The sequence below is a fragment of the Lampetra planeri genome, chromosome 28 (assembly GCF_965212315.1).
Source record: "Lampetra planeri chromosome 28, kcLamPlan1.2.h2, whole genome shotgun sequence".
Classification (NCBI taxonomy): Eukaryota; Metazoa; Chordata; class Hyperoartia; order Petromyzontiformes; family Petromyzontidae; genus Lampetra; species Lampetra planeri.
The window spans coordinates 10,812,443-10,840,061 of NC_136134.1; the positions used below are offsets into that span (position 1 = coordinate 10,812,443).

The window sequence follows — 27,619 nt, forward strand, 5'->3', positions numbered from 1 at the left end:
ATGATTGGCACGTGGCTTTCAAAAGTACACACACGAAGGGAAAGATCCCACCCCCTCTCTCATAGCCTTAACAGACTGTGGGGCAAGTGCTGTTCGCGAGTAGCGCTTATGAAGGCCTGCACGACACACGAGGGGGTGGGTGGCCAGCACCACGCCTTGGCCACACACACGGCCACACACACAGCCACACACACGCACGCATTCTAGGTATTTTTTAATACATTGTCTTGTCACCTTTGGGGGCTTAACTATGGCGTTCATTTATGGTGGTGGAGGTGCTGGGGGCATGTGGTAGCCAGTGGGAGGGAGGGGAGAGCGGTGGTGCAGCGGTTAGCGCTACGCTGCGCAAAGAACCCGGCTGACCCGAGTTCGATTCCCACTCACGGCACAACACCAGTGACGAATATCTGAACCGGTCCTGGGCCTCCCCTAGGTCGACTCAGCCTCAAATGAGTACTTGGTGAGGTGTGTAAACATCGCCACGAGGGAGACACAGGCTGACCACCCACCCCCTCGTGTGCCGAGCTGGCCTTCATAGGTGCCACTCGCTAACAGAACTACCCCCAACAGTCTGTCAAGGATACACGGGGGATCTTTGGGGATGTGGTACTTGGAGGGAGAGAGGGGGTGGGTGTCGTGGGGGGTAGGGGGGGCAGGGGGGCGTTGGGGGGGTTTGTGCTGGGGCTGACCTGGCAAGTTCTGCAGAGGAATGCGCACAGGGCCAAGGTACGAACGCCCACGCCCGAGCCGTCCATTCAGACGCGACGCAGCGCTCGACACCCATATCGTGTTCGCCTGTACAGCCGCCAAGCGCGAAAGCCGTCCCCGAGCGCAGTTCCGAAACCGAGCGAGGTTGCGTTTGTTTCACAAATGAGGAAGACTCGGCGTTGCGCAATGGTGGGAGATCGATGAGAAGGTAGAGGCGCGGGCCCTGCAATTGCCCACTTTCACGCCACTGATGGTGGAACCAACCCCCCACCAGAAACGACTGACAAAGGGAGCTCGAGAGAGAGAGAGAGAGACCCCTCCTCCTCCGCAGGGTATTTTTGGTCTACTCTTCCGCGCCGGCCAAATGTCTTTGAAGTTGTGGGACCTACCCACACTTGACCCCACCGCCACACGTGACCGGCCGATAAACCTAACCGCGGTGAAGTCAATGTACACCGCCGGGCGAATCGAGGCGGTGGGGATTGCAGAGATTAACCCACCGCCCCCCGCCCCCCCCCCCCAATGTTTGAACTGCCGCGTTTGGGGATCGAGTCCAAGCGTCCACCGAGCCAACCGATAAATCGCGGTGGCGTGTGTGCGATATAGCGCTGATTTGCATGCGCGTGCGTTTGCGAGTGTGTTCGTGTAAACATCAAGCACCGCCACTTGGGAGGTGCGGCGTGTAAACATCTCCACTGGGGAGGTGCGGTGCGCAAACATCGCCACTGGGGAGACAAAGGCGGCCGGGCGTGGCCGCTGCCCACCCACCGCTTCGTGTGCCCTGCCCTGCTGGCTCTCACTGACATTGGGTGAAAAAAAATTACGTACGATGCAGGAACCTCCGAACAATGATTCATTCTATCGAGTGAAGGCCATCCTCGGTCAATGAGTAATTTCCTGCGATTTGTGCTTCTTCTACCCATCGACCGAGACCTCGACGATGCCACTCGCCGCCGCGATTACCGTCCCCAGAATCTCACCCACATCCAGGAGGGCACTTGGCGGGCAGCGAGCGACTACGCGGCGTCCACAATGAGCGGCTGAGCGGAGACCCGATCATCGCACCTCCTGGCGTCGACATTCCTCGAATTCGCCGGAGTTCGCATCAACCGCCGCGTGGGGATATATCTCCTTCACGAATGGGACATTTAAGGCAAGCCTTAAAATGTTGCAGAGACTCATAGAGATACATAGAGACTCAGGAGATACGTAGAGACCCATAGAGATGCATAGAAACTCACGAGATACATTAGATATACATAGAGACATATAGAGATATACATACAAACCCATCGAGATACAGAGACACGCAGAGAGATACATAGAGACCCATAGAGATGAATTAAAGACAAGCCACACTCGTGCGAATGTGGTCATGCGACCCAAACTGTGGACCACAGACTAAACCACTGCGGTCTGCGGAGGAGGAAGAACAGCGACACGACACGAACTCTCCCTGCTGAAGCCCTCTCGTCGTGGTTCCTAGCAGCAGCAGCAGCAGACGTTGGCATCGAGCTCCTGAAACGTCTTGCTGCTGATGCTGCTGCCATTAGCACGCGCAGGAATACCAACATATGGAACGATTATATCTGTGGTCAATTTAAAACCGCACCGACAGCTCACGCAAGACAGTTCGATTTCGCGACGGAAACTCACGTTTTGTCCGTGTCGGCTGAAGCTTGCGCCGCAGCAGACTGACCCTACCCCTCATGGATGTCGCAAACGCAGATGACGACGATGACAATGAAGGAATAATAATAAGAGGTGGCGAGAGAGAGAGGCACGCTCGGCGCACCAGGAATTTAGAAAGAATGCCGTCGGGGGCGTCAAAATGCACCCAGATCGTAAGCCGTAAAGGCCACGGAAGTAGCCCCGGGCTTTGAGGAGGAGGAGGATGATGAGGAGGCAGGTGAGCAATGGAATGCATGGTGCTATTGTTTTAACTGCTCGCAGGAATAATACCGACTGATAATTTTGTGATGTGGTATTCACGACATTCCTATACAGCGCAGGGCCATCACTCAGGCGCTGTGCTGATAGTCGGTCAAGTCGAAGATGAAAAACTTTCCAGCGGTGAGCGGCTGCGGTCATCCAGAACAGACACCGTGCAACGCATAACGACGTAGTGCCCTATCGACACACACGAAGGAGGAGACATCATCGCAGAGATACACTCCGCTGCTCCGGACACCGTTGTCGGGGCTTGACCACCTGGATGTCAAGTTGTCGTCGTTGCTCCACGTCCACATCGGCAGCCCACGCGAAAGCAGATGTCGGTGAGTTATAGGCGGCGATGTGCCTAATGTGTCAAACCAATTAGCAGCGTCGCACCCTGCTGGCGGATGATATCCGCGTGTCGTTTCCGGTGTCATTTCGTCGACTTTTGCCAAATTGAGACCGTGACGTAGTCACACAAACACGGCCGACCCGTTTTGGACATCGTCACGGGGGGCTCTGTTGATGTCCACTGGGAAACTGACGACCTACAGTTATATTGACTTATTTACGGTTAACACCACGGGAATGACCTACACTAAAACTATTAACTATTTTTTTTACCAGGTAGTGCCCACTGGGCTATAAAGCTCTTTTTCAGAAGCGACCCGGCCACAAATGATAGCCCAACGAAGTGGCTTATCATGTGGACATTCATAGTGGCAGCCAAATGCTCTGATCGCGTGTTTCTTAAATGTGGAGGGAAAACCCGGAGGACCCGGAGAAAAATCAACGCCACCACGGGGAGAGAGACACGCACACTACAAATATACAGCAGGCGTGAAGGGTCGGGATCGAATTCACGACCTCCTGCATACCAGGCGAGGTAGTTAACATCTCGCCAGGAGGGGGGCATGGGACGGTTGCCCTGCAGGAGCGCAATACTGATATATGCGAGGTGTGAGCTTTGCCTTCGTTGTTGTTGCAGGTAAACTGCCACTTGATATGGCGGCATTTCGAAAAATTGCTGTCATACCAACATGTTCAGATGATTGACGTCTGTATGGGACACCTGTGTTATTTCCTCTAAGTGTTGCAAAATCTAGATTTATTTTGGTACTTTTGCCAAACACAACCAGTTATATATTTATTTCCCCTATATATATACACACATTCAGCATGCCCTGCTGCAGAGTTCATGGATTCTGGACGTGTGCGGTTAAAATGCCGCCAAACAGAAAAAAAAACAAAGATCCCCATTATTGTACCTCATTTATCGCCCCCCTCCCCTCCATCGAAGGGATGACAAGTTCATCGTGCAGCAGGTATTTGACTTCGCAAACCTTTCCGATGATGGCGAGCCCTCGAGCCACCGGGCGAGTTCACAGGTGAACGCGGCTTCCCCTTGCTGTGGTGAACCAGGGCGACCCGCCTCATTCATTCTCGGAAGTTCGAACCTCTCCTTCTCATAACGAGGGGAGTGAACGCTCACGCCGCCGCGATCCGTTTTACTGCAAATCGTAAAATAGGTCAGCGACGTGGGCCCGCTCGTGTTGCGCGCACCGAAACGGACCCACGGCTGCCGCTGGGGCGCCAATCTTCCCACGCGGCACGATTCAGCAAACAATTTGCGTGCGACTAGAAAATCCAAATTGAGTGCAACCCGACTCCGCTGTATTCTCTCGTTCGCATTGTGTTTACCTGCTGCAAATACCCCCCCCCCCCCCACCACTTAGCCATGCGTGTGATGGGTTAAGCCTGCGCAGCCGCTGTATCCCTCCACACACGCGGCTCGGGTATCACCGACACCACGAGTGGGTGTTTCGGGTGGGCCCGTGCTAAGAATTGTGTTTTTTTAGTGCACGATCAGTTGCATGCAACCGAGTTGCTACCGAGTTCCATGCAACTGATCAGTCAGATGTGAACTGCGATGACAACACGTGCCGGGGAATTTTTGCACGTTGCTGCAATTGGTCACCAAACGTCTTGAGGCGTCTTGCCGAGGGCCACGACTTCGAGACACAGCCGAGCACGTGACCCTGGCAGAGGCTTTGACGACGGCCTGGGGATCAATTCGGCGAAATAAAGCGACAGCGGACGGGAGCAGGGCGGGGTGACTTTTGGAAAACTGAATTTGTTTTTCGAAAAGTAACGCAGCAATGGGACTCAGGAGAAAGATGTTTAATCAGTGCATAGTAAGCACCTGGTATGACAAAATCTATCCGAATCAGTGACAGCCTCCAGCAAGTCACGTGACTTCCGTGTGGCCACGCCCACTCTGAGTCCCACACTGCCGCCCGCTACGAGAACAGACGCTGTTCCTCCGTGCAGCTCACTTGCGCTCGCTCCTTCCCGCTCTCCTGCTCATCCTCTCCTCCCTCTCCTGTCATCATCATCGCTGCCGCCCTCTCATCCACAGCATCTTGGCCCGGTCATTCCTTCTCCCCTCTTTTTTTTTACGATCAGTGGAAACAAGAAGATGCTCGGTGTAGTCGGCACTTTGCTTCGTTCATCATTTCGTAATTTTTTTTTTACTTTGCTTGATGTAAACCCCCACCTCTCGCTCACTCTCTCGCGCACTCTCTCGGTCACTCTCTCGCTCACTCTCTCGCTCACTCTCGTTCTGCACGCAGCCCTTCTCGCAGTCCGACGGCCTCCGACGGGTAGCTCATATCAGCATGCAGAGCTCCCCGTCACTTCTCCCCTCTCCTCCTCCTCCCCTTTCTCCTATCGTCCTACTGGTCACCTGGCACCATGCCCTCTCCTCTCTTTGTCTGTCTTGAGTACCTCTTTCCGCGGTGTGCCACGGGTAAAAAACAGGAAGTTGCGGCTCAGAAACGCGATCACGAATGAATTAAAGTTGGAAAAAAAAGAACAGCAACAGAAAAAGACGGAGCGATGCTCTCCGGGCACGATTACACCGAGGGGCAGAAGAGCGCCTTGGGATGAGCGAACGAACCCAGGTCTCGGAGCCGCGACAATTCACGGAGACGTCGCCACAAGGGACGGTGGTCGAGAATAACGAGAGCCGAGTGGCAGCCGAGGAATGGAATGGGGTGGTGGGGGCATCAACTCGTAAATCAACGCGCGTGGTGGAAGGGGGGGGGGATCTCAGTCACAGCGCGAGATCGTGAGGGATGGTGGGCGCCTTGGGGAGGTCTTCAAGCGGAATTGGAATGACCGCCGCTGACGACGACGGCTGTTGACTCAGAATGAGTTCACGCCACACTCGGCTGGTTTTGTTTGCAATCTCCGCAACTGTGGTATTTTGCTGCTCATATGCAGCAATGTGATTTTTTTGTTTTACCTGTGCCTTTCTCTGCAAACTGTCTGTTCCCTTAACTATGAATAGAGGGTGTGTGTATGTGCGTGGCGCAGTCGTTATGCTTGTGCCTCACAGCAACAGGGAAATGGGTTCGATTTCCCAAACCGGGCGCCTTGCTATGCTGTTGTTCTGCAAGGTGTGCGTAGCGTGAGTTTGTATGCTCGCCGTCTGTTTTGCAGGGTGTACGTGAGTGTGCGAGCGTGTAGAGTTGGTATGTTCTCCACCTATGCTGCATGTATTCTCCTCCGGGTTTTGCCGGTTCCCCTTCGGATAGCTAAAAAAAGTAAGACGTTGTAACTGGTATTGGCCAAAACATCGTGGTACTGAAGATGTACTTACAACTTACTCAGCTGGGATCACGCAGCAGCAGCAAGCTCACCCCTTCATGCAAAAACTTGAGTCTTGAGACTCGGTGAGTTGTCTCTAGGCAAGCACGCGTGATGATGGTGATCATGATGATGACCGCAATGACTATTTGTGTGAAGAGCAATGCGAATGGAAATAATCTTACACGTGCTTTCAGAGTGAATCACTGGTTGAGCCATGATCTCTAAGCACACATCAGTGTTGAATGTTTGAGTGTGGTGATAGTACAGAAGGGTGTATGCATCCCCGTTTGTTAATCCACAGTTGACTAACAATAGCCTCTATTTTATAAAGCGCCTTTCATGTTGAAATATTTCAAAGCGTTGTACATTAGGAAATAAATCCATAATAGAGGTTTTTTGGGTTATATCGCATAAATATAAATGTGTCGTTAAACCGGCCACCACCCGACACAGCCAACTAGTAAGGTTTGTCACGTAAACAGAACGTGCCAATTCGTTACTAGTACGGCACTAACCTGTGTTGGAGAGCAAATCCACAACAAGTCTCGAGTCTAGATAAAATCTAAGATAAATTTAATGCCGATAATTATCACAACCTCAGCGACTACTCTGGACATTCCAATAATACGAAGAACTATGATGAATGCGAATTAATAATTGCAGAGTAATCCAATCAGACAACAGAGTTGCCTTTTAAATATTAAGGTACAGGGAAAGCCTGCAGTAACACATGGGTGAGTTTGAAGGCGGTGATTTAAAAAGTGAAACAGACCGAGAAAAGGAATGATGCCCACCACTCCACGCCTCGCGGGCCGAGATATCTGACCATACTTCACCACGCTGGTCAGTGTGGGTTTGTGAAAGAGGGGGAGGGTAGGGGTGTGGAATGTAACCCAAGACCGGTTCAGATGCTAGCCACGAACGGGAATCAACCTCAGGTGGCTTGGTGTATGGTGGTGCAGTGCGCTAACCACTGCGCCGCCACTCCTCCACTCGGTTCGGGAAATCGACGCGTTAACAAAAAGGTTCATGCGAAGCTGCCGGGAACCCATCGCAGTCACTGCAATCTCTGGATTACAAGACGCTTCGGAGAGTCAAGACGCACCGCCACAGACCGTGCGCACGGCGTGAATCAAGTTCCATAAATGAGGTCACGCGCGCACACACAAGGACAAGACAAAAGATCCCGCGTACAGCCGTAACAGGATGTAGGGTCAAGTTCTACGTGCGAGCACCTATTAAGGTCGACACGGCACACGACATAGTGGGTGCACCACGCCCGGCCGCCTTTGTTTCTCCAACGGCGCTGTTTAGGGGCCATCCATTTAGTAGGTACGCAAAAAACCTGTCAAAACTTGACGCCTCCCCCCTCCCTGTAGGCACGCGGACTTTTACCCCCCCCCCCACCTGCGTACGTTCGCTTGACGCACCCCCCCCCCCGAATCCTATAGAACGGCCGATATTTAATCCGCGCAGAAATGATCAAGGATTCATAATATTCACGTGTTTAAGCAAACAGATAGTCCACCGCCCGACTATCTAACTCATTTGAAGGCCAATGTAGACACATTATTATAATCGAGTCTTCACCCCCCCCCCCCGTTTCCTATGCGCACATTGTCAGTAGACCCCCCCATACACCTACTCAACGGATGGCCCCTTACAAGACGCACCTCCAACTTATAATCCAGAAAACAAATCACAAAACAACGCTGTCAATTGCCATCAGCCACACTCCATTCCATCTGGAAGCGCATCATTTAGGCCGGAAGACCGCCGGCGGCATCGCTTCAAAGACGGTTTCGACTCTCAGTGTCTCATCAGCGGAGTCGGCCTCGGCTTGACCCGATGCCTGCTGGTGGCACCTCCAGACGGCGAAACCTCCCTACCTCCGCAGGACGCGCCTGGACAGCACGATTATGAGGGGCACTAACATCACCACCACCATCATCATATTATATTGCTCGCTCCCTTACCTTGCCGTTGTGCACTCTATGAGCGCGCCCACTGATTGTCGAGGAAGCGGCGGTAATAACACGGGGAGAGAGAGGGTGGAGGTGGGGAGAGAGGGGGAGGTGGAGAGGGTGGAGGTGTAGAGAGAGAGGGGGGGTGAAGAGAGAGGGGAGATTGAGAGGGTGGGAGGTCTCGCCAACTAGTTTTACTTTTCTCGCGCGGTGACGTCAGGCACGCACTATAAATAGAGTCTAATCACAGCGCCACGGCCTCACCTGTAACCACTCCCAGGGCAGGTGCCATTGGAGGAGAGGGTGTTTGCATTGCTGCCCAATCGTATCCGCACAGGTGTGCGTGAGTGTGTGTGTGAGTGTGAGTGAGTGTGTGAGTGTGAGTCAGTGTGTGAGTGTGTGGGTGCGTGAGTGTGTGTGTGAGTGTGAGTCAGTGTGTGTGTGAGTGTGAGTCAGTGTGTGAGTGTGTGGGTGTGAGTGTGTGTGTGAGTGTGAGTCAGTGTGTGAGTGTGTGGGTGTGAGTGTGTGTGTGAGTGTGAGTCAGTGTGTGAGTGTGTGGGTGTGAGTGTGTGTGTGAGTGTGAGTGAGTGTGTGAGTGTGTGGGTGGAGCAGTAGTAGCGGTTAGCGCTCTGCGCTACGAACCTGGCGACACGGGTTCGATTCCCGCTCACGGCCAACACCAGTGACGATTATCTGAACCGGTCCTGGGCCTCCTCGAGGTCGACTCAGCTTCAAATGACCACCCGGTGCGGTGTGTAAACATCGCCACTGGGGAGACAAAGGCGGCCAGGCGTGGTGCTGGCCACCCACCCCCTCGTGTGCCGTGCCGACCTTCAATAGGTGTTCGCTACCAGCACTTGCCCCAACAGCCGGTTAAGGCTATACGGGGGATCTTTGTCTTTGTGCGTGTGCAGTGTTAATCACGGGTGGGCGTGGTGGTTAGCGCTCTGCACTTTGAACCCTTGCAGGCGATTTCCACAGCTCTGATGTGAATGCCTGATGATGATGATGGTTGTTGTACCTGATAGCGAAACGTCGGACAACCGAATTGTTAAAGAATTGTGACATTACTCTCGAAATGCACCGGTAGTGCTGACACGGTAATACATGATCACGTTTGTTCATCACGTTAATTGGCTGTGTACACATTAGACTCACACTACACTCACATTACGTACAACCTACACTCCCCTCCGATTAGCACGGTGGGCTAGGTAAGGTGCGAAAGAAGTTCAACATACATAAACACTGCACATGCACACCACACACACACACACTTTATAATAATACTAACAACACGCAAACGCTCCACCAGAGGTGAAGAATGGTTGGCATGGACCCCCCTTCACTCGTTCCCCCCCCCCCCCACCTGCTCTGCCAACAACACCATCAACCCACTGGTCAACCTTCACTCACTCGGTGTGGTCAACCTCTCGCCTCTCTTCCTTCTGCAGTGAATTACAATAGCGATGGGGGGGGGGGTGCAGGCGTGGGATGGCGGGGGAGGGAGATCTCATTTGGCAAGACTGCACCGCGAACAAAAGAGGCTTTTGCTTTTGCTTCTGAATAAGTCAAAACAAATAAAGGCACGGCTTCACGTTCGTAACACGCGTTGCTGCGTTTATCCTTCACTCCCAGATAGAGAGAAATAATGATTCAGAGAGAATGATTCAGAGAGAATGATTCAGAGAGAATGATTCAGAGAGAATGATTCAGAGAGAATGATTCAGAGAAAATGATTCAGAGAGAATGATTCAGTGAGAATGATTCAGAGAGAATGATTCAGGGAATCCACAGAACAAACAGGGCAGGAAGGAAGGCGGCCAGAACCGTCGCTACCGGTCATTTCACAAGCTCTGCGGTCCTACATTTGTTGGCCAACTCCATTCATAACGAGTCCTCTAAAACCCAAAAGTAGCCGGAGAAACTCCACGAGCGCGGGATGGGGGGTGACAGGAACACGCAGTCGCCGTACAGATGCAATACAGATCGCAATGAATCCCACGTGTTCCATTTGCGATCACAGCCTGCTTGTAAAGCCAAGAGATTTGGTGACCTGGCAGCCGCACGGACAGGGGAGTCCCAGGAACGCGCCGGTGACCCACCAACTCCTCGTTGCTGCCTCCACAGCACCGCCGCTCCACGTGCAGTCCACGTGCGCCCTTTCCCGCACGTGCGCACGTCTGTTGAACTTCTTTCGCAGCCGCACGTAGCCCACCGTGCTGATCGGGGGCATCTGATCGGTGGCATGATACTCCGACTGATGCTCCTGCTGTTGTGGAGTGACTCATGCAGCCAGCTATGGCTGCAGAGTTTGGTAGTACGTGTTGTTTACGTCGATTATTGTTAAAATTCGGTCACAGTTCCTATGATCGCTGTTTCATTGCTTTTATGGCTTTATTTTGGTGATTTTCGAAAAGTTTTTTGGTTTGGCCATGTTTGTTTGTTGTAGTACAGAGTTAGACTGATGGCCTTAATCTAAGTTGTCTTGTGGTTGTTGTTGTTTGACTTGCATCCCACTGGGATTTTTGCACACAGTCTTGGTGTACGGTGCTTTTTCAGCAATATTTTGCTGTCTGTTCTTGGATTTTCTGTTTGCACATAGTCACTTTAAGATGTTTTCTTGTTCATGTTTTTGTTTTCTGTTTGTTGCGGTTGCACCCGATTCAAGAGCCGAATGGCTCACAGGGCTATACCTAATACATGAACTTGAACTTGAATATAGCAGGTGGCACTGGTCAGCTCAGCACCACGTGATCCTGCAACCCAGCGCTGTGGAGGCAGCATCGATGGGTTGGTGGATGACCGCAGCTGTTGTTGTTATTGTTGTTATTGTTGTTGTTATTGTTGTTGTTATTGTTGTTGTTATTGTTGTTATTGTTGTTGTTATTGTTGTTATTGTTGTTGTTGTGAAACTCGCTTCGCGTGGGTGTCGAGGAGGCGCCACGCCCTGGCTCGCCTGGGAGATGTCGGCACAGCAACAATGTGGACTTCCATCTGTTCCATCTGCACGGGGATAGAGTGTTTCCCCCTCGACACGCGCGGGTTTTCTGTGGGTACTCCGGTTTGCTCCTACGTGTAGACACTCAGTTAGCCGACAACACCTTCATAAATTTCGATTTAATTAGAACACCTTCATATATAGAGGGCAGCAGAGCTTAGTGTGGGAGGAGGGAGATGCTGCCGGATCACTGCCAGGCTGCTGCCGCTGCCTTCCCCGCTCGTCTGCAATGCCTCCTCGCACCTCTGAGCCGTTCTCCGAGGCTCTGAGCCTCGTTCCCAGCCACGTTCAGGATCGCCCCGTGAGCTGAGCCTAAGCCCCTAAGTCGACAGCCAGCGACAACAAACGTGGCAGAGGTGGGGGCAAGTCTCGGTCTTTAGATTGCATTCGGTTATTATTTGTGTTATTTTTGTTGTCAAAACTACTCGAGTGGTAGCGCCTTACGCCGACGATCCCTATCAGCTTTCCGGAATAAACTGCGTTAGAAGTTGAGCCCTGCGCGTTAAACAGCTGCAGAAACCGCGGCGTGGAAACTGCCCGCTCGCTCGGTTTCTTCAGAGCCATTGTTACCACTTTTGTCTTTTCGGTACCAACGAGGGTGGCAAACGCTAACACTGTTTGTTTTAAAGCGCATCACCTCTAGGTCACAGCGGTGCATGATAGCAAGGTCCTCGTTGTAGCATTTTGATGAAACCCCCCCCCCCCCATATAAATAAAGGGGTACAATAGTATGTACAATCCGTCTACAATATCGTTCTGATGTGATATAAAACATCCACGAAATATGAGAATACGCAGGGATAGTGTCCACACAACACGCGGTGATGCCCCGAGGCTTTCGGCCCACGTTGGAGGGGTGGCGACGCGCCCCCCCCCCCCCGGCGTTCAGCGCGTCCGTCGCTTGCCGTTGCAAGGGGTTTCATTCGAGCGGTTCGAATCTCAGCGGGGCGCCCTGGTTAACACTGCGAGTGTGGTGACCGCGACGCGACGCGCCGTCGGCTTCACGGCCGCTCGACAACGAGCAGCGGGCCCCTTTGTGTGCCTGACTCCACAAAAACACCTTTATTTATTTATGTATTGCTGCCACATTTCAAAAGCGACACCGCAAATGACCCAATTGAGATTGTACACACAGCAGCAGCAACAGCAGCAATGATCGCTCCCCTCCTAGCACACTGATGCCCCAAGTCACCCCAGCAAATGCGAGTCGTCAGCTGGCTAAAGAAAATAAACCCTGAAAATTGGACAACTTGGACACTTGCCCACGCTGGGGAGGAGCAGCGTTTTCGCTCGTGAGCATCGCCTGTTGTTGTCACTCGCCGACTCCGCCCCCTACTGAACATCTGTGACGAATAAAGAGCTTCGTAGCTCATCGGATTCCTCCAGTGGAACGAACTGAAAGTGTCGTCCTGTCTGTATCTCCGGGTTCTGACTCGACACACTTTGTGTTTCTCCCCACCACCGCCACCGCCACCACCATCGCCGCCACGCCAAACTTCCCTTTTCGTTTCTCGGCACCAAGGTTTTGCTGCTGTTGTTGTTGTTTCGCTTCCACGCGAGGTATGTTGAACTTCTTAGGGTCATTCTCACGTGTGGACAGGCACCACACGACAAAGGGACCCACCAGATAACCTTCAACACCCCGCGAGGGCGAATGTTGTTGTTGTTAGCGACCGCCGCCAGCACCACGTCGAGAAGACACGGAACAAAGACAAAGACCCCCCGTGTAGCCTGGACAGACTGTTGGGGAAAGTGCTGTTAGCGAGTTACACCTATGAAGGCTGGTACGGCACACGAGGGGGTAGGTGGCCAGCTCCACGCCTGGCCGCATTTGTCTCTCCTAGTGGCGATGTATGCACACGGTACCAGGTACTCATTTGAGGCTGAGTCGACCTAGGGAAGGAGGCCCAGGACCGGTTCAGATAATTGTCACCGGCGCTGACCGTGAGCGGGAATCGAACGTGGGTCTCCTGGTGGGTTTTGTAGCGCAGCGCTACGCGTTAGACCACCGCTCCCCACGATGCACAAACGCACGCGCAAAATAAACACATTCCCGTACACACCACTAAGGATGCTCGCTTAGCACCAGTGGACTTGCAAGCCTTAGGCAGAGGTCGCCGGCTCGCATCGTTCTCCCGGAGCGGCAGCCGTGAGTGCAGACCACAGGTAGCCGGTGGGCAGGTTGCACGCGGTGGGGTAAAGTGTGAGTGATGGAAACTGGCTAGGCACGATACCTCGAGAGAGAGAGAGGGAGAAGTCGGGCTCTCGTCGTGAGAATTTAAGTTCACGAGCAGACTCAGCCTATCATCTCTCTGGCGGTTGGTAAAACGAGGAATCTGACGGTGGGAAAATACACGCCAGGCGAGTCCTCGCCACAAGAACATGGAAAACCGCAGGACCCGGAGAAAAATCCACGCGACCACAGGGAGAGAGAAAGACACGCAAACTCCGAATATACAGCAGCAGGCGTCAGGGTCGGGATCGAACCCACGACCTCCTGCATACCAGGCGAGGTAGTTAACATCTCGCCACGGTGGCACCCAATGCAAAGGTCGTCGGGTAAATTCCATCTCCCGGCACGGAAGTTGAAGCAATCGTAGCGCAATGGGGGGAAACAACACCAGACATCACTCTGCCCGGAAAAACAAAAACACATCTCAACGGAATGTGGCGAATTTATGTTATCATCCAAGGCCAATGCTACTACTAATCTCAGTTTTATATTCTTGATCCTGATCCGCTTTCAGTGACTGCCCTGGACACACGGACTCTGATGTGTTTTCCATTGCACGTAGCTTTTTATAAGTATAAATACATTTTTTTTTAAAGTGTGACCCTGCGACTTGTTGACCGTCAGTAGAAAAATTAAAGAAACCACGACGTTTCGATCGCAACACAAGCGGGCGGCCGTCCTCAGGCGGAATTTTTGTTTTGTTATCATCCAGCAGTGGAATTGCTGCGGTGAGGCCAGCCGGACAGAGGCCGGGTCGAGGCGGTTCCAACACGTGAGCGATCGGTAGTGTGAAGCCCCCCCCCCCCGAGGTTCGCTTTGACGAGGGGTCGTAGATTTCCACGACTCGACAAAGACACAAAGACGCTTTGTCTTCGAGCGGTCGCTTCTTGAGAAGAGAAAGAAGGCATCATGTTTGCAATAACCACAACACAAGCAGTCAAAATGCAAACAAAAAGAAACAACTCTGATAATGATATGCACTGTCCTTGAAGTTGATTGGTCCACACCTGAGACAGCTTTTCTTAGAGCCTAGTCTCCATTGGTGTTGGACCAGATGACGCCAAAATCAACTTCAAGGACAGTGCATATCATTATCATTATCAGAGTTGTTTCGTTTTGTTTGCATTTTTACTGCTTGTGTTGTGGTTATTGTAAACATGATCCCTTGTATAAAGGTGTCAGTTTTGTGCCAGTTGAAAGGGTAAAAACCTATTACTATATTTTGCCACTGGTAAAGGAGGTCTCATGGTGAGAAAGAAGGAAGTTTACTGCTCATACCTCGGTGGGCTTCACCTGGCAGGATAACAAACAAGTTTAGTTTTATTTGTGTGTGTATGTGTTTATTCTTAAGCGATTTGTTTACATTTCCTATACTTTGCACTCTGTGACAAAGAGCTTCATAGCTCATCGGATTCCTCCAAAATAAATAAAGATTCTGATACAGTGCGCGTGGACGTCTCTGCAATGTTGCTGCACCACTGAGTGGTGGTGGTGGTTGTGTTGCTGCACCACTGAGTGGTGGTGGTGGTTGTGTTGCTGCACCACTGAGTGGTGGTGGTTGTGTTGCTGCACCACTGAGTGGTGGTGGTTGTGCTGCTGCACCACTGAGTGGTGGTGGTGGTTGTGTTGCTGCACCACTGAGTGGTGGTGGTTGTGTTGCTGCACCACTGAGTGGTGGTGGTGGTTGTGTTGCTGCACCACTGAGTGGTGGTGGTTGTGTTGCTGCACCACTGAGTGGTGGTGGTTGTGCTGCTGCACCACTGAGTGGTGGTGGTGGTTGTGTTGCTGCACCACTGAGTGGTGGTGGTTGTGTTGCTGCACCACTGAGTGGTGGTGGTTGTGTTGCTGCACCACTGAGTGGTGGTGGTTGTGCTGCTGCACCACTGAGTGGTGGTGGTGGTTGTGTTGCTGCACCACTGAGTGGTGGTGGTGGTTGTGTTGCTGCACCACTGAGTGGTGGTGGTTGTGTTGCTGCACCACTGAGTGGTGGTGGTGGTTGTGTTGCTGCACCACTGAGTGGTGGTGGTTGTGTTGCTGCACCACTGAGTGGTGGTGGTTGTGCTGCTGCACCACTGAGTGGTGGTGGTGGTTGTGTTGCTGCACCACTGAGTGGTGGTGGTTGTGTTGCTGCACCACTGAGTGGTGGTAGTTGTGTTGCTGCACCACTGAGTGGTGGTGGTTGTGCTGCTGCACCACTGAGTGGTGGTGTTTGTGTTGTTGCACCACTGGTGGTGGTGGTTGTGCTGCTGCACCACTGAGTGGTGGTGGTTGTGCTGCTGCACCACTAGTGGTGGTGGTGGTGGTTGTGCTGCTGCACCACTGGTGGTGGTGGTTGTGCTGCTGCACCACTAGTGGTGGTGGTGGTGGTTGTGCTGCTGCACCACTGAGTGGTGGTGGTTGTGCTGCTGCACCACTGAGTGGTGGTGGTTGTGTTGCTGCACCACTGAGTGGTGGTAGTTGTGTTGCTGCACCACTGAGTGGTGGTGGTTGTGTTGCTGCACCACTGAGTGGTGGTAGTTGTGTTGCTGCACCACTGAGTGGTGGTAGTTGTGTTGCTGCACCACTGAGTGGTGGTGGTTGTGTTGCTGCACCACTGAGTGGTGGTGGTTGTGCTGCTGCACCACTGAGTGGTGGTGGTTGTGTTGCTGCACCACTGAGTGGTGGTAGTTGTGTTGCTGCACCACTGAGTGGTGGTGGTTGTGTTGCTGCACCACTGAGTGGTGGTGGTGGTGGTGTTGCTGCACGTGGCTGCTATCTGTCACACCGCGCTGTGCAGGCAGCGGCGAGTCTTGGTGGATCACCGCACACCCGCAGTGGTGCAGCTCCCTCGCTGCCCCGTGGGCGCGGGGTCTAGGAGGCGCCATGCCCCGACTCGGCCACGAGACGGCGGTACAGCATCACACGTGGACTCCGCGTGTCCCGGCTACGTGTGTGGGGGGGGGGTAGCGTGTTGCTCCCCCTCACTCGCGCGAGTCAACGCTCACCGATCGGCCAATACAATCTTGGTATATGTAAGGGACCGCAGAGCTTGGGGGGGGGGTCTGGTACCGGATTGCCACGTGGCGGCTGCTGCTGCTGCCTTCGTGCTCGTCTGTGGCTCCTTGCGCGTCTGCTGGCGGAAGAGCCTCCACTGGAGGCCGCCTTTCTGTGGAGGTGTATTTGGCCTACTCTTTCTACCCCGCCATTCATACCGCTGGGCGGACAGAGGCCGTGGGAGTGCGGCGGGGCATCGGATTTAAGAAACCTGCGCCGTTGTTTCAGCTGCCGTCATCGTCATCATCAGCACCATCAATCATCATTAACACCATCATCTTCATTAACACCGCCATCATCGTCATCAGCACCACAATAATGTTCATCATCAGCACCACCACCATCATCATCAGACCCATCATCATCTACACCACCATCATCAGCACCACGAAAACATCATCATCATTCGCACCATCACCATCATCAACACCACGATCATCATCAGCACCATCATCATCATCTACACTACCATCATCAGCACCACTATCAAGATAATCATCATTCGCACCACCATCGTCATCAACATCACCATCATCATCTACACCACCATCATTATCAACACCATCATCAGCAGCACCATCATCATCATCACCACCATCATCAACACCAAAAACATCACAATCAGCACCATCATCATCATCATCACCACCACCATTCGCACCATCATCTTCACTGCAAGTCCGTGGCGCAAAACCCCCCATTTCACCACAAGTACCAGCGACAGAATCCCAAAGCCCCCCCCCCACTCTCCCCCTCCGTTCCTATGAGCGATGTCAATTGCTGTTGCCGCTGTCGTCAAGGATGGCGCCTCATACCTCTCGCGCCCTTACAAAGTGATGGGCTTGTTCTCTCGCTTTGTTTCCCCACTCAAAGACGCCGGCCGGCCGGCGAGTGTAGAATTTCCACGCAGACGCGAGCGGGCCTTCAAAGAGGCCCTCACACCCTCAAACATATAAAGAAGCCCAGCCCCAACCGTGCAATTTTCCCCCTTTCCGTGTCACAACAAAGGCACGGCTGGCATTATAAACCCTGGCCCTCGAGCCGGTTGGCACCAGAGGCTACAAAACGTCGGCCTTTATTTTCACTGTTCTATTTTTATTTATCGCGGTTGCTGAGCGCAACCACGATAAATAAATAAATAAAGCCACCACCCAGAGGCCAGCACCGTTCATGTCGTCGTCATCATCGAAGAACGAGTTTTAACGCGTTGCTAGAAATTTGAGCCACGTTATAAGAACGAGCGGACGTTTTATAATGCAATGGGACAATATGATAATTTAAAAATACTGTAATAATCGTAATCCCGATGAAATACAAAAGTATAAATGTTTATATCCACGGTTGTGAATGTACTATACTCTAGCAGTGGATTGACAGAGCTGTGTGGACTGCAGATGCATGTTGAATTTCTTTCGCACCGTACGTAGCCAACCGTGCTAATCGGAGGTGCGGTGGAAGGACAAACAACAATGATCACCATCGTGACTTAAAGCTTCGGTGTCTGCAGGATATTCATATTTTTGGGTCTTTCGTGACTTTGCCGAAAGACCCAAGAATAATAGTCATCGTGCACGTAAGATTATAATTAAACCGTGACGACGTGGAGATGATAGCATTTAACACCTTTGCCCGTGTGGCTGACAGCGCGTTTAATCGGCTGAGGTTTTGGGGGGCGGGGGGCGGGAGACCGCGCGGTTTGACCTCAAGGCCATCGATGTGCGGCGGCGTGAGTTCATCGCGAGCCGCGTGCTGCTGCTGCTGCTGCTGCGGCTGTTGCTGCTGCGGCTGCTGCGGCTGCGGCTGCTGCTACGGCTGCTGCTGCTGCTGCGGCTGCTGCTGCTACTGCGGCTGCTGCGGCTGCTGCTGCTGCGGCTGTGGCTGCTGCTGCTGCTGCTGCGGCTGCTGCTGCTGCTGCGGCTGCTGCTGCGGCTGCTGCTGCTGCGGCTGCTGCGGCTGCTGCTGCTGCGACTGCTGCTGCTGCTGCTGCTGCGGCTGCTGCTGCTGCTGCTGCTGCTCTGGTGAAACATTAACACCGCGCGCACTACGACGACGACGACGACGCCTCGGGTCGGTTTTTTTTTACATTTTTATAACTCGGGGCCCAAAGGTCGCCAGATAGCGATGGTGTTGGCGCTGCCGCCCTGCACCGCGAGGCGAGGCTGGTGGCCCTGCCACGGCAAGGCCCTGCGGGCGCCTCGCTCGGTGAACTTGGCTCCTCTTGGCGCGCTGCAGAGAGACTTTTGCCGTCATTTTGAGGACGAGGTCCCGCGGGTTTGTATTGCCCCCCCCGAGGAATGTGCACGCTCAGTGGGGCTGCAGGATAACTGGGAGGGGGGGGGCTAAGCAAAGTTAAATTTGGGTCCCCACCCAGTTGCAGCGGCAGCAGTAGCGCTGCTGCCGCTGCAACTGTGTCGCCATCAAAACAGAACGCCAACAACAGCGACAACAACAACCCCTCCACGTGTGGTGGCCTAATTCTTTTCCCCCCCTCTGGTTATTTTCCAGCTTCCCCCACGGAAACAATCCGGCCCAACCACCACGGGGGGGGGGAGCCCGGACCCGCGGCGGCCGGGGGGCGCTGTGGCTCACGTCTCTCCACGCACGGCGCTGGGGGTCCACATTGTAGCGATGGGGAGAGCGATGGCACGCAATGACCCAACCGATGGGAAGCGTCGATTCGGTCACGAGGGAATTGGTGATCGCCGAGGTTACCGGTTCGACTTGAGAGCGTGCGTTGGAGGTGGTGTGTGTTTGCGCGTGGGGTTCAGCGTGCGATCGAGCGTGGGCTCGAGCAAAGAATCGAAATCACAAAAAAAATGTCCGCAACAGATGGGCAATCACACTAAACAAGGGTTTTTTTTCAACAGGGAAGACCCACTGAGTTGTTTCGCCCTTCTTCAGAAGCGTCTTGGCCACAAATGATAACTCTCACGAAGTGGCTTATCACGTGGACATTTAGAGCAGCCACTTACTCGAAACGCATGTTTATAAACACATATTACATGGTTCTTCCGGTAAAGTCACGTAGATAGAAAAATAATAAAGACATTTTTTTAAATAAAAATCAAAACCACGACGTTTCGATCACAACACAAGCGGTCGTCATTAGGAAAAGGGGGGTTAACTGTTTATAAACAATTTGCCTTTAGAGGCTAACTTCCCTTTTCCTGAGGACGACCGCTTGTGTTGCGATCGAAACGTCGTGGGTTTTATATTTATTTTATAAATGTTTTTATTTTTTATTCACTTTATTATTATTCTATCTACGTGACTTTACCGGAAGAACCAAAGAATATGAATTCCTACAGTCACGAAAGTTTCAGGTCAAAATTGATAAGCACATGTTTATAAATGTGGAGGGAGAAATCCACGCGACCACGGGGAGAGCATGCAAGCTCCACATATACAGCAGGCGTCAGGGTACAACTGACGACCTCCTGTCGTATACACCAGGCGAGGCCGGTAACATCTCGTCATCACACCCAGGCTAACCCTGTGCGGGCATGACACGTCCACTTTCATTATCACAATTTCAGACTTCCATATTTCACGGCCTCATTCTACCACGCCACAGCGCCCGACGGTCAAAACGCTTCCCGATGGCCATTTACCCAGAGGCTCTTTATGGACCTAACCTTTAGCAGCAGCAGTAGCAGCGACGACACGCAAATTGAGCCAAGATTTATTTTCTTTGATCGCATTTGCATGGCGAAATGAACGGTGGTGATCCATGGCATTTGGGTGGAATAAAACGCCGTCCCAAAATGTCACAGCGGTCCTTCTTGCCGTGCTGACTGCTCGTCTCGGCCAATGTTGGTGACTCCCGAGGAATCGTTTTGTCGAGGGCCTTTGCGGTGGAATATAAATAAGGAGACGGACAAGCAGACAGCACGCGTCTCCTTTACGTCTGCTTCCTAAGCGATTGTGTGATGCAATGCGCATCACTTGATGCAGTAAATTTAGCTGTGACGGTCCCACCTGATGACGGAGACTTGTGTTGCCTCCGAAACGTCGTGATTTATTATTTTATTTTATTTCTATTATTACTTCTATTAATTTTAATTTTATTTTTTACCTACGTGGCTTTACCGAAAAAACCTAAGAGTATGCAATGCGCATGCACGGCGCACGCCAATCAGTTTCAAAGACAATGCTCTCATGTGCTGTCAGAGCATGCTTGTTTGCATGCTTTTCCTTGTAAAAGATAACGATTTGATCTCTGAACATCTTAACACCTATTTTTATTTTTTACCAGGGAGGGAAACTTCTTATCTTATTTTTTCATACTTTGATACTAGCAAAAAAGGTCCCATAGATATATGATGGTTAGATCGTTGTTACAGTAAAGTCACGTAGGAAAAAAATAAAATAAAAATAAATTAAAGCACGACGTTTCGGAGGCAACACAAACTTCCGTCTTCAGGTGGAACCGTCACAGCAAAATTACTGTATCAAGTGATTACTGTATCAAGCAGTCACGAAAACTTAAAATCTAGAATTAGATCGTTGTTGTTGCTGTTGTGGTTAGACTAGTCGGTTGGAAGGAGCGAGGGGCCATGGTGATTGTTGCGGCCTGGGTGTCTGGGCAGACACCACAGACACAGCCGTCTCTCCTCGTTTCCCATCGTCCATTGCTCCGGACGTCACCTCGATTGTCGCTGGCGAACGACACGGTGATGATGATGATGGTGGTGGCGATGATGGTGGCGATGATGATCATAGTGGTGATGATGGTGGTGGTGATGGTGGCGATGATGGTGGTGATGATGGGGATGATGATGATCATAGTGGTGATGATGGTGATCATAGTGGTGATGATGGTGGTAATGATGATAGTGATGATGGTGATCATAGTGGTGATGATGGTGGCGATGATGATGATCATAATGGTGATGATGGTGATCATAGTGGTGATGATGGTGGCAATGATGATGATGATGATGGTGATAGTGATGATGGTGATGATGATGATGGTTCTTGATCTTTCCCCTTCGCTCGATAACAACAGCGCCGCCCTGACCAAAGGTCATCAGTGGCGGAATGCCGCTCACTCGGCTCGTTAAATACCCCCCTCGTTCCACGTGGGGGCGCGGGGGGGGGGGGTGGCGGGGGGTGGTTATCAGAGGGGAAAATTCGTCATGAGCCACGGGGCTTCGGATGGAGTCTGTCCTCAATCCAACGTTCAAACCACCCCGGGTTTACGACTCCGTCACGCACGCGAGCCGAGGCCACGCCAGGCAGAGCCAGGGGCCCTCCTCCCCTGTGCCGATAAACAACTCGGCGGCACGAGCAGCATCCAAGCGCCTCCCTTGTTAGTCGCGCGAGATGCCCTCAATGACGACCCGTCTGTGCTCTGCCTCGCCTGGTTTGCAGGAGGTCGTGGGTTCGATCCCGACCACGACGCCTGCTGCTGCTGCTGTATGTTTGGAGTTTACGTGTCTCTCTCTCTCTCCTCGTGGTCGCGTGGATTTGTTTCTCTGGGTGGGTATCCCCGATTTTTTCCCTCCCACATTTGTCATCAACATCACGCGTCTAGAGAGTAGTTGGCCGCGATAAATGTCCACGTGTTAAGCCACTTAGTCGGGCTATCATTTGTGATAACCAGGTCGCGTCTGATGAAGAGCAATATCGCTCAGTGGGCTTTACCTGGTAAAATAAAACAGAATTTAGTTTCGTTGTTGCTGCTCTGCTCAAGGCAGCATCACGGATCTCCCGTGTGAAATAGCCGGGCAACTGCGCTGAAAGGGGACCACCATCGCCATCTGCGTAACAAATCAACTCAACTCAAGCTGCCATTTGAACGGTGAGAAACAAACGAATCAAAGGCGATGTAACGGTTTATGAGCACAGCAGATTCTTTCGGAGTGTGAAATGTCAAATCCGTGTTTGAGATACAGCCCCTTACACCACCCGACGGAGCGAATAAAATCAAGTTGCCACGTCGTGGGCGAATGTGTTTTTCTTTCCAGAGAGAGCTGAGTTGTTGTTAAATCGCACCGGTTTACTCAAAACAAACCACACAAATCATTCGGGGGGCGTATTTGCACCCCAAGCGACAACTTGACTTGGCGCTGTCGGGTGGTGGAGGGTTATGCGAAACAAACCCGCCCCCCCCCACCGACATTTGACCTCTATGACGACGTGACCTTTAAAAAATTGGTGGCATGAGTTTTGCTCCACCATGCACCCCCGTTGGCCCTCACGCCCTCCACTCGCTGCCGAAGTGAGGACGGGGGGGGGGGGGCTTCGTGAGACTAAGACGGTGGAGAGAGAGAGACGCGAGAGCCCTCTCTGTCCAGCGCTCTATTTGTCACGGATTATGTGGGTAGCGGTTTTTTGGGGGTTTGCTGCTGCTGATGTTTTTTTTCAATTCGTTGTAAGATTGTCCCACATCGTTCTAACGGATTGTCAACGACCTTCGCGTCCGTAAACACGCACGGTACGATGTCACACCGGAATCAGAATATCTATTTACACAGCAGCAATAGCGAAGAGCCATTGAGCTCTCTCTTTGCACAGATGTCCACGCGACCCGGCTGCCGCATGACTGCCCTGCCCGATCGACCGCCCCACACCCAGCGCTGTCTTGGTGCGCGGTGGAAGCGTCAATTTGCTCTCGATGTGATGATGCTCGCCTATGTGACCTGTCCGCCCAGACCCCGACATGTCACGCCGGGCCAGCTCACACGCCAAACAAAACCCTACCGATTTAAAGCTTTCGTGACTGCAGGGATTCATCTTCTTGGTTCTTTCGGTAAAGTCACGTAGAATGGAAATAATAAAAGAATAAAAATAAAACATAATAAAATAATTCTCACGACGTTTCCGCTACAACGCAAGCAGCCGTCCTCAGGTGAAGACCAGGTCGTGAGAATTTTTTTATTATGTTTTATTTTTATTATTTTATTATTTCCATTCTACGTGACTTTACCGAAAGAACCAAGAAGAAAATCCCTACCGAGCTCATTTACATTCAAAGCCAATTCGCCCCTCTGCTCATCTATATCCCGTCCGCTTCGCTCTGCTCATCTCACTGCCATCTCTCGCACAGACTGTTGGGCCCAAGTCCTGTTGGCGAGCACCTCTGCGAGGCCGGCACGGCGCACGGCGGGGAGAGGGTGGCCAGAACCACGCCCGGCCAGGCGCTCCGTCGTCTCCCCAGCGACGAAGTTCACACACCGCACCGGGCACTCATTTGAGGCTGAGCCGACCTAGGGGAGGCGCAGCACCCCTTCGAACAATGCGCCGCTGGTATTGGTCGCGAGCGGGAATCGAACGCGGGCGAGCTAATCACTGCGCCACCGCTCCCCACACGTGGAAAATCGAATGACACACGCCGGATGATAGGACGCAGCCATAGCGGATTGTAGGAAGCAGCGCGTCCTCACAACGCGGAGGGGGTCACGAGTGGGACAGGGGGACAAACCCGGGTTCATCTTCCCCGTGGTGTTTACACGCGCACGCGCAGACCGGAGGGGAGCTGTTTATAGGTAAACTGGAGAGGCACGCTTACAACAGGCACACACACACAGCACACACACACACAGCACACACACAACACCACCTTATCAGCCAGCCAACACCTGCTGCTTTGCGGCACACACACACGCGGCATCCCCGGGGCTAGCCATGGCACGCGCGCGCTCACAGCGCACACGAAGACAAAGATTTCCCCCGTGTAGTGTGAGCGGGTTTTTTGTTGTTGCGCTGTTAGCGGGCACCTGTGGAGGCCGTCGACACGACACGACATGCAACGCAACGCGCGCCTCCTCGTGAGACTGCGGGCGACGCAGAAGATCCCTCCATGACTTCCCTCCATGACTTCGCTCGGCTTCACTGCTTCGCGAGGCTTCAGGGTCGCCATTCCCCAATGGAGCCGCATTCACTGCGCAACGCAAGGCAGCGGTGGCAGACGCTGCTGCTGATGGTGATGCTGATGCTGATGATGCTGCTGATGGTGATGCTGATGGTGATGCTGATGGTGATGCTGCTGATGCTGATGCTGCTGATGGTGATGCTGACGATGCTGATGGTGATGCTGATGGTGATGCTGATGATGCTGATGGTGGTGCTGCTGATGCTGCTGATGGTGATGCTGCTGATGCTGATGATCTTGATGCTGATGATGCTGCTGATGGTGATGCTGCTGATGATCTTGATGCTGATGATGCTGCTGCTGCTGCTGCACAAATCGGGAATTTAAAACCCTGTAGCAGAACCGTGGAGCACAGACCGACTCAATGTTCACGAGTCACGAACGCGACGCAGCAGCAGCAGGAGGCACCGTCACAGCGGCGGTGATTCACCGCTCCGCTACTGCTGACGCGATCATCTCGGCTCGCCCACCCCCCTCGCTGTCCGAACCCAAATACAGAGACACACGGACTCACACGGAGACCCATAGACTCACAAAGAGGACCATAGTCTCACATAGAGATCCACGAACTCACACTGAGACCCATAGACTCACAGAGAGATTCATAACCTCACATAGAGATCCAGTCTCACATAGATATCCATAGACCATAGACTCACGCAGAGACCCCGCGTAGACCCATAGACTCACATCGAGACGCAGAGACTCACACAGGAGATGCATGTGGGGGAGGCATCACCACCTAGACCTAGTGTCTCCTAGTCACATCTAGACACACGCCGTGTGTGTCTCCTAGTCACATCTAGACACTCTGTGTGTGTCTCCGAGCCACATCTAGACACACGCTGTGTGTGTCTCCTAGCCACATCTAGACACTCTGTGTGTGTCTCCCAGTCACATCTAGACACACGCCGTGTGTGTCTCCTAGTCACATCTAGACACTCTGTGTGTGTCTCCGAGCCACATCTAGACACACGCTGTGTGTGTCTCCTAGCCACATCTAGACACTCTGTGTGTGTCTCCCAGTCACATCTAGAGACACGCTGTGTGTGTCTCCTAGTCACATCTAGACACTCTGTGTGTGTCTCCGAGCCACATCTAGACACACGCCGTGTGTGTCTCCTAGTCACATCTAGAGACACGCTGTGTGTGTCTCCTAGCCACATCTAGACACTCTGTGTGTGTCTCCGAGCCACATCTAGACACACTCTGTGTGTGTCTCCCAGTCACATCTAGAGACACGCTGTGTGTGTCTCCTAGCCACATCTAGACACTCTGTGTGTGTCTCCCAGTCACATCTAGAGACACGCTGTGTGTGTCTCCTAGTCACATCTAGACACACGCTGTGTGTGTCTCCCAGTCACATCTAGAGACACGCTGTGTGTGTCTCCTAGTCACATCTAGACACACGCTGTGTGTGTCTCCCAGTCACATCTAGAGACACGCTGTGTGTGTCTCCTAGTCACATCTAGAGACACGCTGTGTGTGTCTCCCAGTCACATCTAGACACACGCTGTGTGTGTCTCCTAGTCACATCTAGACACACGCTGTGTGTGTCTCCCAGTCACATCTAGAGACACGCTGTGTGTGTCTCCTAGTCACATCTAGACACACGCTGTGTGTGTCTCCTAGTCACATCTAGACACACGCTGTGTGTGTGTCTCCCAGTCACATCTAGACACACTGTGTGTGTCTCCCAGTAACATCTAGAGACACGCTGTGTGTGTCTCCTAGTCACATCTAGACACGCTGTGTGTGTCTCCTAGTCACATCTAGACACACGCTGTGTGTGTCTCCCAGTCACATCTAGACACACGCTGTGTGTGTCTCCTAGTCACATCTAGAGACACTCTGTGTGTGTCTCCTAGTCACATCTAGACACTCTGTGTGTGTCTCCTAGTCACATCTAGACACACGCTGCGTGTGTGTCTCCCAGTCACATCTAGAGACACGCTGTGTGTGTCTCCTAGTCACATCTAGACACTCTGTGTGTGTCTCCTAGTCACATCTAGACACACGCTGTGTGTGTCTCCTAGTCACATCTAGACACACGCTGTGTGTGTCTCCTAGTCACATCTAGACACACGCTGTGTGTGTCTCCCAGTCACATCTAGACACACGCTGTGTGTGTCTCCTAGTCACATCTAGACACACGCTGTGTGTGTCTCCCAGTCACATCTAGACACACGCTGTGTGGGTCTCCCAGTCACATCTAGACACACGCTGTGTGTGTCTCCTAGTCACATCTAGACACACTCTGTGTGTGTCTCCTAGTCACATCTAGACACACGCTGTGTGTGTCTCCTAGCCACATCTAGACACACGCTGTGTGTGTCTCCCAGTCACATCTAGACACACGCTGTGTGTGTCTCCCAGTCACATCTAGACACTCTGTGTGTGTCTCCTAGTCACATCTAGACACACGCTGTGTGTGTCTCCTAGTCACATCTAGACACACGCTGTGTGTGTCTCCTAGTCACATCTAGACACACGCTGTGTGTGTCTCCTAGCCACATCTAGACACACGCTGTGTGTGTCTCCCAGTCACATCTAGACACACGCTGTGTGTGTCTCCTAGTCACATCTAGACACACGCTGTGTGTGTCTCCCAGTCACATCCAGACACACGCTGTGTGTGTCTCCTAGTCACATCTAGACACACGCTGTGTGTGTGTCTCCTAGTCACATCTAGACACACGCTGTGTGTGTCTCCTAGTCACATCTAGACACACGCTGTGTGTGTCTCCTAGTCACATCTAGACACACGCTGTGTGTGTGTCTCCTAGTCACATCTAGACACACGCTGTGTGTGTCTCCTAGTCACATCTAGACACACGCTGTGTGTGTCTCCTAGTCACATCTAGACACACGCTGTGTGTGTCTCCTAGTCACATCTAGACACACGCTGTGTGTGTCTCCTAGTCACATCTAGACACACGCTGTGTGTGTCTCCCAGTCACATCTAGACACACGCTGTGTGTGTCTCCTAGTCACATCTAGACACACGCTGTGTGTGTCTCCCAGTCACATCTAGAGACACGCTGTGTGTGTGTCTCCTAGTCACATCTAGACACACGCTGTGTGTGTCTCCCAGTCACATCTAGAGACACGCTGTGTGTGTGTCTCCTAGTCACATCTAGACACACGCTGTGTGTGTGTCTCCTAGTCACATCTAGACACACGCTGTGTGTGTCTCCTAGTCACATCTAGACACA

The 27,619-nt window shown here is 52.5% G+C and overlaps 1 protein-coding gene across 3 annotated transcripts in view; it reads right to left on the reverse strand.

Annotated features, from left to right (window-relative positions):
- The window catches only part of LOC144728450 (uncharacterized), a 41,685-nt gene that overhangs the window by 8,994 nt on the left and 5,072 nt on the right, over positions 1-27,619 (reverse strand). Inside the window, exon 1 of one of the 3 annotated variants that reach the window (XM_078607900.1) lies at positions 8,274-9,019. The exons of the other annotated variants lie outside the window; for them this stretch is intronic. The gene's annotated coding sequence lies outside the window, so the exon portion shown is untranslated. Of the gene's footprint in view, positions 1-8,273; positions 9,020-27,619 lie in introns of those variants that run through there. 3 annotated transcript variants of the gene reach the window in all.